An 11,526-nucleotide genomic window follows, 5' to 3' on the forward strand; every position below is an offset into this window, starting at 1 on the left:
CATAAAGCAAGGGAGCTACGAAATGTGCTGTGGCAAAGATACAAACCAGCTAGCATTGGCAGGATGATGAGCACGGAATGAGTATAGCAAAGAGGAATAAAGAAACTGAAGATAATATTGTGGACAAGGCAGCTGGAAATTCAAAACAATTTTATAAATTCATCAGAAGCCAGTTATTGGTTAAGAAGCAGTGAATCAGGCTGAGGGATTCAGAGGAAAATTCTGTCGAGGATAATGTAAGGATATGTGAGGAACTGAATAGCAAGTTCGAAAGTATTTTCACAGTGAAAGACACTACAGCCTCAACACCGATGAGATGGAATAGGGAGGAGGGTTTGGAAATCACTGGGATATCTAGAAAAGATATTAACAATATTAAAAGGACTAGACCCATGAAAGGCTCAAGGTCCTTGTATAGTTTCATCATATGTCTTAGTGTGCAGATACGCTTGAAGACTACTTGAATTACTAGTAGTTCAAGATGCCACTGGAGACAGACATAAAGCCAAAAGAATAGAAAAGGGCAAACGTTATCATACATCTATATAAGAAAGGTGACAGGGAACGGGCGCTGAACTACAGACCCGTCTCGCTACAGGGGTGGTGAGTAAGGTTTTTAAGAGATTATCAGAATGCAAGTGGATGACTTTTTGCGGAGGGGAAGTTTCCTAAGTGAGAGACAGCATGGTTTTTGCGAGAGAAGGTCATGTGTAACCAACCTCTAACAGATTTTTGAGAGAATGAGCTCAGTACTGCACGAAAGGGAAGGTTGTCTGTTACAAATATGCTTTCTGCACCACAAGTAGTCTGGACCACAAATACTCTGAACCACAAGTACTCTGTGCCAAAAATATTCTGCATCACAAGCACTCTGCACCACAAGAGCTCTGCAAAACATATCCACTTTGTACAAATTCTCATTACAGGAAGCACTCTGCAACACAGGCACTTGCACTAAAATTACTCTGAACCAAAAATACTCTGCAATATATTAACTTCTCAACACAATTACTGTGCAACGTTTGGCAACATATGCACTTTGCATTACCAGTGCTCTACACCATAAGAACTCTGAAGCACATGTAGTCTGTAATACAAGAAGTCTGCACTACAAACACTCTGCAACACAAGTACCTTGCACCACAAACTCTGCAACACAAGCACTCTGTGCCACAAACACTGCAACACAAGTACTCTGCACCACAAACACTGCACCATAACTACTCTGCCACAAACACTCTGCATCACAAGTGTTCTGCACCACAACTGTTCACATTTAGTGTACACATAGTACTGTACTTAACATCACATCAGATGGAACACAGGAACTCTCACCACCAAGTTATACGTCCTCTGCTCGTCTCCCGCCCACGCTCTGCGTTACATCAATTTCCCTTTGAGGCTGATGTGATTTGTCATGAAGCTGACGTACTCTACAGTGAAACAGACGTACTTTACCCTAAAGCTGACGAACTCTACACTGAGACTGAAGTACTTCACCTTAAAGCCGACTTACTCTTCACTAAAACGGACTTACTTTACCCTAAAGCTGACGTACTCTACAATGAGACTGACGTACTTTACTCTGAAACTGAAGTATTCTACTCTGAAACTTAAGTACTTTACTCCAAAGCTGACTAGCTTTATTCTAAAACTGACATGCTTTACTCTGAAGCTGAAGAACTCTTCTCTGAAGCTGAAATACTTTACTCTGTAGATGACGTCCTTTCTCTGAGCATGTACTTTCTCTGCAGCTGATGTACCTCAGTGATACTGATGGACTTTAGAGGTGACGTAGTTTACTCTGACGTTGTCGCACCTTCTCTCAAGCTGATGTGTTTCACCAATGCTTGTTTTTTCTTACAGAGGTGATGCGCTTAACTGACGCTGACTGACGTACTTTTTCTGATGCTGATGTTATTTTACTCTGATACCGACGTACTCTCTATTAAGCTGACGTGCTTTATTATGAAGCTGACTTACTTTCTCTGATGTACTTTACTCTAAAGCTGATGTACCTTGTTCTCCAGCTGATGTTTGTCCAGTGATGCTGATGTACTGTATTGAAGCTAATGTATTTTGCTCAAGCTGATTTACTGAAACTCAAGTACTGTACTTTGTACCTGATGTACTTTACTCTTGAGCTGTCATACTTTACTGTGAAGCTGACGCACTTTAACGCTCATGTACTTTCACTGAAACTCATGTACTTTAGTCTGCTTTTAAGATGAAGTACTTTACTCTGAAACTGATGCACTTTACTTTGGAGCTGATGTACTGTACTCTAAAGTTGATGCATTTTACTCTGAAGGTGATGTACTTTACAGTGAAGTTGATGAACTTTACTCTGAAGTTGATTACTTTACTCTGAAAATGATGTACTTTACTCTGAAGATGATGCACTTTATTCTGAAGTTGATGAACTATACTCTGAAGTTGAATACTCTGAAACTGTTGTACTTTACTCTGAAGTTAATGTAATTTCCTTTGAAGCTGGGGTACTTTACTCTGAAGTTGACACACTTTTCTCTGAAGTTGATGAACTTTACTCTGAACTTATTCTAAAGTTGATTACGCTGAGACCGATGTACTTTACTCAAGATGATGTACTTTACTATGAAGGTGCACTTTACTCTGAAGATGATGTACTTTACTCTGAAGTTGATGCACTTTACTCCGAGTAATACACTTTACAGAAAAACTTGAAGTACTCTACACTGAAGTTGATACACTTTACACTTGAGTTAATGTACTTTACTCTGAAATTGATGTACTTTACCCTGAAGTTGATAGGCTTTAAAACTGATGTACTTTACTCTAAATCTGGTGCACTTTACCCTGAAGCTGACGCAACGTAATCACGCTGCACCCCAGGACAATTCTTTCAAGAGGATATTACCCTTACCTCACGCATGACATGACACTGACTGTGATCAAATGAGCCGCTGTTATTTTGTTTCAAACTCAATGTTGCTATATCTGAAAAGGCAATTAAGCATAAAACATACCACTGCCGTACTCTAAGACAGTTGAACTCACCTTATTTTGATGAATTCTATCCCAACAAGTCAACGCTCTCGGTGCACACTTTCAGGTCACACTAGAATAATGAGTGAAGAGTATAGAGCGAGGCACTTCCCCTCACGTCAGCCGTCAGGATACACACACTAATGTTATCAACTAAATATGCCAGATACCACCACATCTTACCTACCACATAAAGAAAAGACAATCTATGATTATGTTCCAGTCTACATTACTACGATGCAAAAGTTTTCGTCAGTCAGGTAGAAGGTGAAAGCTACATATAACTACACCACTAAACAGTAGGTTACACGTCAATACAATGGCAATTGGCAACTCTGCCAAGCCTGAGCTGTACACAAGACAGCGGCAGAATGACTGTTCAATTCAATTTCAACTCTTTGTTCCGCAAAAAATAGACTGACATTTTAGTGGAGTCACTAGGTACCTCTGTACAGTATTACTAGGTGTATATTGTGGGTGTCAGAATCATTTAATACAATAATATATATATATATATATATATATATATATATATATATATATATATATATATATATATATATATATATATATACTTAGTCGCTGTCTCCCGCGTTAGCGAGGTAATACATGGAAACAGACGAAAGAATGGCCCAACCCACCCGCATACACATGTATATACATAAACGCCCATACACGCACATATACATACCTGTACATTTCAAATGCATATATACATATACATACACAGACATACTTACATACGCATGTAGATATTCATACTTGCTGCTTTCATTCATTCTCGTCGCCACCCTGCCACAAATACTTAATCGCTGTTTCCGCGTTAGCGAGGTAGCACCAAGAAACAGACGAAGAATGGTCCATCCACTCATATACACATATTTATACATAAATGCCCATATGCATATCAACATGTACACATATGCATACACATACAAGGACATTACATATATACACATGTACATATTCATACTTGCTTGCCTTCATCCATTCCTGGCGCTAACCTGCCCCACAGGAAACAGCATCGCTACCCCAAGTGCACTTTCGTGTAATAATCACATCATATGCATATGCATATAAACATGTACCCATATGCATACACATACAAGAACATTACATATATACACATGTACATATTCATACTTGCTTGCCTTCATCCATTCCTGACGCTAACCCGCCCCACAGGAAACAGCATCGCTACCCCCTGCTTCAGCGAGGTAGCGCCAGGAAAACACACAAAAAGGACACATTCGTTCACACTCAGTCTCTAGTTGTCATATGTAATACACCGAAACCACAGCTATCTATCCACATCCAAGCCCCACAGACCCTTCTCTCTCTCTCTCTCTCTCTCTCTCTCTCTCTCTCTCTCTCTCTCTCTCTCTCTCTCTCTCTATATATATATATATATATATATATATATATATACATACTTCCCACATTCCATGCGTGTCATAGAAGGCGACTAAAAGGGAAGGAGGCGGGGGGCTGGAAATCCTCCCCTCTCGTTTTATAATTTCATAAAAGAGGAACACAGAAAGGGGCCGAGTGAGGATATTCCCTCTAGGGCTCAGTCCTCTGTTCTTAACGCTACCTCGCTAACATGGGAAATGGCGCATAGTATTAAGAAAAAAATATATAAATATGTATATGGACAATCACATGTTTACCGAATGGCGTCCTAGCCTCGTCTCTTCGATGTATATCAACTGACTTATATTTCTCTCTTGTGTCTACCCTGATGATGTGATTATTACATGAAAGTGCACTTGGGAACTTATCGTGTTTCATTTTCCCCGTGGACTCATAGGAATATATATATATATATATATATATATATATATATATATATATATATATATATATATATATATATATATATATATATATATTTTTTTTTTTTTTTAATTTTCCAAAAGAAGGCACAGAAAAGGGGGCCAGGTGAGGATATTCCCTCAAAGGCCCAGTCCTCTGTTCTTAACGCTACCTCGCTATCGCGGGAAATGGCGAATAGTATGAAAAAAGAAAAAAAGAAAATATATATATATATATATATATATATATATATATATATATATATATATATATATATATATAATTTTCTTTTTCAAAAGAAGGAACAGAGAAGGGGGCCAGGTGAGGATATTCCCTCAGAGGCCCAGTCCTCTGTTCTTAACGCTACCTTGCTAACGCGGGAAATGGCGAATAGTATGAAAGAAAGAATATATATACACAACAGAACATAGCTTTACATATACACAGTATATACATATCTATAAAGGAGCTGTATAAATCTTAAAGAAAGATGGAAATTCCATCAGAACTGCATCAGTATTACGTAAGGTCTCCGTCTAGAGGCCGTGGAGAGGAGGTCCAGCAGGCGTCATGAAAGCGTTGTGTACCTCATATGTTGGTAGACGAGACTATGGCTGCCGGGTTTCTCACATAATGTACGAGCACATCTGTTGGGAGAGGTGGGGATACTAGTCTCCCAAACAAAGTCGAAGTCAATCGTAATTCGTGCTGCTATCACATCCCTCACACTCGACCCTTCCCTACAGACATACAAGATGGCACAATGTCTGTGGATAGTATGGCACCAAGTGCGGCGTCAGGAAGGATGGCTGCCTTCGAAGCTTCTGTCTATTTCCGGAGGAAATATGCCCTCAGTTGGGCAAGGGTTCGTGGGTCTACGAAGTCAGGTGTGCACTCAGTGGGGCCACGCTTAGTAAGGCTGTCTGTAATCTCGTTGCTCATCATACACAACTGGATATCTATGGGAAAGGTGAGTGGCTGGGGGCCGCCGGCGGCCTGAAGTGATAACGCCAGTCTTCACATTTGAAGGATGAGGTCCTGAAGTTCTCCAATTCCAGAGGCAATGCCATCGAGGGAATCGCAACAAACATGCAGAGTGGCAGCGTCCTCCCCAGCAAAAAGAGCAGCAAAAATGGCTATCAGTTAGGCATTTGTAATATATGAACTGTCAGTAATTCTGAGGGAAGGTTGTTAGGTTATGGAACATCACGCAGGCAGAAGTAGACACTGGGAGATCCGGGAAAGATGGAGGAAGTGGGAACCCTGTGAGATCTCGAAGGCTGTCCGTCACGTGCAAACGCTTCAGGTTGAGTTAGGTGGGTAATAGGAGTGACAGCAGTGATGATGACCTTGACCCAATTACGGGCCGCCCGGGGTCGTGCACACAGGTTCGAATCTTGGTTGCCGCAACTGGTCGACAGTTAGCCTATATTTTCATCTTTAGGGTTGCTCGATATATTGGGTACCTGGCTCAGGTTAATATATATATATATATATATATATATATATATATATATATATATATATATATATATATATATATATATATATAATATATCATGCTTTGTCGCTGTAACCCGCGTTAGCGAGGTAGCGCAAGGAAACAGACAAAAGAACGGCCCAACCCACCCACATACAATGTACATACATTACGCCCGAACACGCACATATACATACCTATGCACATACACATACCTACACATTTTAACGTATACATACCTATACATACACAGACATATACATATATACACATGTACATATTCATACATGCTGCCTTCATCCATTTCCGTCGCCACCCCGCCACACATGAAATGGCACCCCCCCTCCCCCCACGCGAGGTAGCACTAGGAAATGACAACAAAGGCCACATTCGTTCACACTCAGTCTCTAGCTGTCATGTGTAATGCACCGAAAGCACCCCCTCAACTGCCACATTACTCACCTTTGCATTCAAATCACCCATCAGTATAACCCGGTCTCGTGCATCAAAGCTGCTGACACACTCACTCAGCTGCTCCCAAAACACTTGCCTTTCATGATCTTTCTTCTCATGCCCAGGTGCATATGCACCAATAATCACCCATCTCTCTCCATCCACTTTCAGTTTTACCCATATCAATCTTGAGTTTACTTTCTTACACTCTATCACATACTCCGCCAACTCCTGCTTCAGTAGTGTTACTCCTTCCTTTGCTCTTTTCCTCTCACCAACCCATGACTTACTCCCAAGACATTCATAAACCACTTTTCCTCTTTACCCTTGAGCTTCGTTATTATCAGAGCCAAAACATCCAGGTTCCTTTCCTCAAACATACTACCTATCTCTCCTTTTTTCTCATCTTGGTTACATCCACACACACTTAGACATCCCAATCTGAGCCTACAAGGAGGATGAGCACTCCCCGCATGACTCCTGTTTCCCCTTTAGAAAGTTAAAATACAAGGAGGGGAGGGTTTCTAGCCCCCCGCTCCCGTCCCCTTTAGTCGCCTTCTATGACACGCAGGGAATATATATATATATATATATATATATATATATATATATATATATATATATATATATATATATATATATATATATATATCTTTTTTCTTTTCTTTCAAACTATTCGCCATTTCCCGCATTAGCGAGGTAGCATTAAGAACAGAGGACTGGGCCTTTGAGGGAATACCCTCACCTGGCCCAATTCTCTGTTCCTTCTTTTGGAAAATTAAAAAAAACCGAGAGGGGAGGATTTCCAGCCCCCCGCTCCCTCCCCTTTTAGTCGCCTTCTACGACACGCAGGGAATACGTGGGAAGTATTCTTAATCCCCTATCCCCAGGGATAATATATATATATATATATATATATATATATATATATATATATATATATATATATATATATATATATTTACATATTAGGGGGAAAATAATGTTAAGAAGATTCAGCTACTACGTTATCTCCAGTTGTGCTTACAACAGATTATTTGATGGCTGGTGCTGTTCAGCTGAGATTACTATGGGGGCTCATAGCCATGGTTTCAGTAAAACCCCTAAATAAAGACATTCTGACCCCACTGGGCCAAAGGACTGCTAAGTAAACTTTGACTACTCACTTTCCTGTGGGATAAGGGAATGCTAATAACCTTCTTACATTTTATACCTAAATAAAATGGCACGAGTCCACATAATGTAACAGTGATGTGTGTCTGTGTAAGCAGTCATTGGGATATCTTAATATCTAAGTGGTTGCAATACTGCTAACATAATCAGCCATCATGCATGGGTCCGCGGACATTATCTCATTAAATATCTATGTCTGTTCACAGTAAGAGAAATAATGTGGCATACATCTTAACACAACTGCCAATAGTAGCTAAACATCCTAATTCGCAATTGCAAGGGACTTCTTGTTAATGCCCTTCACAGTCGGGCGTGTCACACAAACCATATACTGTAGTCGCTGCCGCATAGCATAATACTGATTCGCAGCTTCGCTTCACGTCTCTGGTGCTAAAAGTTCACTTAGGGAGTATCAATTAGCAACACATGTTCTTAGCTAGATTTTGAGAAGCTGGACTGCAGCTGGATCTCTGTGCTTCAGTGTTCCCGCGGCCTAGCATTGGACGATCGTCCTCCACGTCATGTCAGTCTGTGCTCGAATTTCACGCAGCAGCTCGCCGTACCTCGCCCATTGGGTCAAGCATGTTCTTGGCGAAGCACACAGGATCGGCCGTCACTCGACTGACTCCCCAACTTGGACCCTGACTGATGCCCTACAGGTTGAAGTTACCAGTTTCTCTTGAAGACATTATTGGCTCGTTATCCTCACAGGGGGACGAGCCTTGCACACTTTATAAGGCACCTTTTGTAACAGATCGAGGTGTAGCTTAACGGGATTCCTAGATGTTGAATGCTACGCCCCCCAGGCAGGGCAGGTGTCTGCAAGGGGATACGATACTCACCGAGTCTCGTCAGTGTACTGCGTGACATGGCAAGCATGCTGGGCTACCTAGGCGATTATTTGTTTCCTTGATTACTTCACGGTCACTTTTCCACACTCGATACATTTTCGTGGTGTCATTATCTGAAACTGTCACAGTATGTCTTTATTTGAGCACCGTAAATAGTAAATTTTGCACTTAGCTTAGTCCTGTATGGGACATGCTACAGGCGGTCCTGTGTGCTCTGAGAGTCTAACAATCTATAATTATCCTACAGCTATACTCATGATACATGCCACGGATGACATTATCCACTAATTCACTTACAGTACTCTCAATATATGCTAATTTGCCCCTTACTAGCTAAACAATCTTACAAGAATACTCATAATTGGCATCTTTTCCCCAAGGGAGGTATGTTATGGAGGGTTTGAAGAGGGTGTCTCCTCCCGCATGACCTCACGTCCTCGATCACTCGCAGGGCTACCACAATTGGTAGCCTTCCTCTATAAAGTAGCTCTAGTGATCTTGTACACGATATGCTTACTTCCAGGTTATAATATTCCCAATATATCAAATAACTATACGTCAATAATACTAAACTATCATACAGGTTAGACAGACATGACACCACTGGCTTCCATCTGGTCCCTTGTTTTCTGCCCAACAGGGGCCTGGCCGCGCGATAACTTTGTGCACACAATCAGATCTCTCCTTGTCCAACCCTTTTCCCTGTTACACACACACATATTGTGTATATATATATATATATATATATATATATATATATATATATATATATATATATATATATATATATATATTATCCCTGGGGATAGGGGAGAAAGAATACTTCCCACGTATTCCCAACGTGTCGTAGAAGGCGACTAAAAGGGGAGGGAGCGGGTGGCTGGAAATCCTCCCCTCTCGTTTTTTTTTTTTTTTTTTTTCAATTTTCCAAAAGAAGGAACAGAGAAGGGGGGCCAGGTGAGGATATTCCCTCAAAGTCCCAGTCCTATGTTCTTAACGCTACCTCGCTAATGCGGGAAATGGCGAATAATATGAAAAAAAAAAATATATATATATATATATATATATATATTGGAAAGGATCACAATTTTGCGCGTGATCAAGATATTCCTATGAGTCCACGGGGAAAATGAAACACGATAAGTTCCCAAGTGCACTTTTGTGTTATAATCACATCATCAGGGGAGCCACAAGAGAGAAATTTAACAATGTTGATATACAACAAAGAGACGAAGCTAGGACGCCATTTGGTCTTGGACAATCGCATGTGATTATTACAAGAAAGTGCACTTGGGAACTTATCGTGTTTCATTTTCTCCGTGGACTCATAGGATATATATATATATATATATATATATATATATATATATATATATATATATATATATATATATACTGACCAACGTGTGACCATCCAGAGAGACGATCGGCATACAGCAGGAATTCCTTTCCTCCGAGGGAGAACAGGTCAGCAGACACGTCCTCGAGAAGTCTGGACGGGGACGGGTAACACACCAAAGGCTCCTTTACCTGGGATGGCGCGCGTCACATGCTGCCAGTGTTCACCATGTCCCTCGTGATGCCAACCCGCCACACCGTGTCTCTATACCTCGGTGAATGTCGTGAAGGCGGGACAGAACGGTGCGGCGAAATGCGGCAGGGATGATGAGCCGGGCGCCGTGGAGGACGAGACCTTACATTTTCCAGAAGTCCCGTAATTCTGTTGGTACCTTTTTCCTGTCCGTGGGGAAACCAGCGATAACGGTGTCGTGGAGCTAACGGTAGGCGTGATCCTGGGCAGTGACTGGGCGTATCTCCTGGATGACAGAGTCGGGTCATCCACGGGTGCGCGGGAGCGCATCGGGGATTGCATACCTTTCCCCTTAGGCCATCATTCTGTCTTGAAGGAAAACTGCGTTGTCTTCTTTAAACGCTGGAGACGTGAAGGTCTCCACACCGTCCAGTGTGTGGTCGTTCAAAATGGGTACCAGCGGCTTGTGATCGATGAGGAGATCGAAGTGTGGCAGACCCAGCAGATACAGGCGGCACTTTTTCATGACCCACACATCCGCCACGAGTTCTATCAACTCCACAATAGCATATCTTGCCTCCGTGTCGCAAAGAAAACCGAGGGCCACACTGCACCAATCGCCACTTGTCAGTATGGAGCTGCAGAAGCGCGTAACCCACACCTTTCAGACGTGAAGTGTGTGTGTGCAGAACTGTAGGAAGGGCGGGATCGAAGTGGGCGACATCTGAAGTCGAGGCAAGCCAGGGTTTTTTCACAGTCTCGAATGACGCGTGGTGGTCAGGAGGTCCACACGAAATCATTGCTGGGGACTGAGGAGGGAGCGGAGGGTGTCTGCCGCTGTGCAATGCTCAGGGTGAAGTTTGCTAGCTGGTTCACGAAACCCATGAATGACGTGAGGTCCAGGATGTTAATGGGGGTGAGGAAGTCAGCGATCACACACATCCTAGCTGGGTCTGTAGTCACACCCTCGGCTGTGATGTCATACCCACAAAATTCGGCAGCCTGGCTGGCATACACAAACTTGCTGCGGGTCATGGTTATTCCCTGTTTGCGACGTCGCTGAGGGACCTCCCGGACACATTGAAGGTGGACTGTGTAGGTTGGGTCCCAGACGAGCACGTCATCCACGACCTTAGCACAGTTATTGACACCTTCGACTGCGATGTAGCCACGTCAACAAAATTCGTCCCCTGTGG

At 42.2% G+C, this 11,526-nt stretch overlaps 1 protein-coding gene across 2 annotated transcripts in view; it reads right to left on the minus strand.

Annotated features, from left to right (window-relative positions):
* LOC139761740 (uncharacterized) overlaps positions 1-3,127 on the minus strand; it is a 313,003-nt gene extending 309,876 nt beyond the window's left edge. Inside the window, exon 1 of one of the 2 annotated variants that reach the window (XM_071686163.1) lies at positions 3,040-3,127. The gene's annotated coding sequence lies outside the window, so the exon portion shown is untranslated. The remainder of the gene's footprint in view (positions 1-3,039) is intronic. The other variant, XM_071686174.1, reaches the window with a different exon arrangement.
* Positions 3,128-11,526: the final 8,399 nt, after the last annotated feature.

This window comes from Panulirus ornatus, chromosome 3 (assembly GCF_036320965.1).
Source record: "Panulirus ornatus isolate Po-2019 chromosome 3, ASM3632096v1, whole genome shotgun sequence".
NCBI lineage: Eukaryota > Metazoa > Arthropoda > Malacostraca > Decapoda > Palinuridae > Panulirus > Panulirus ornatus.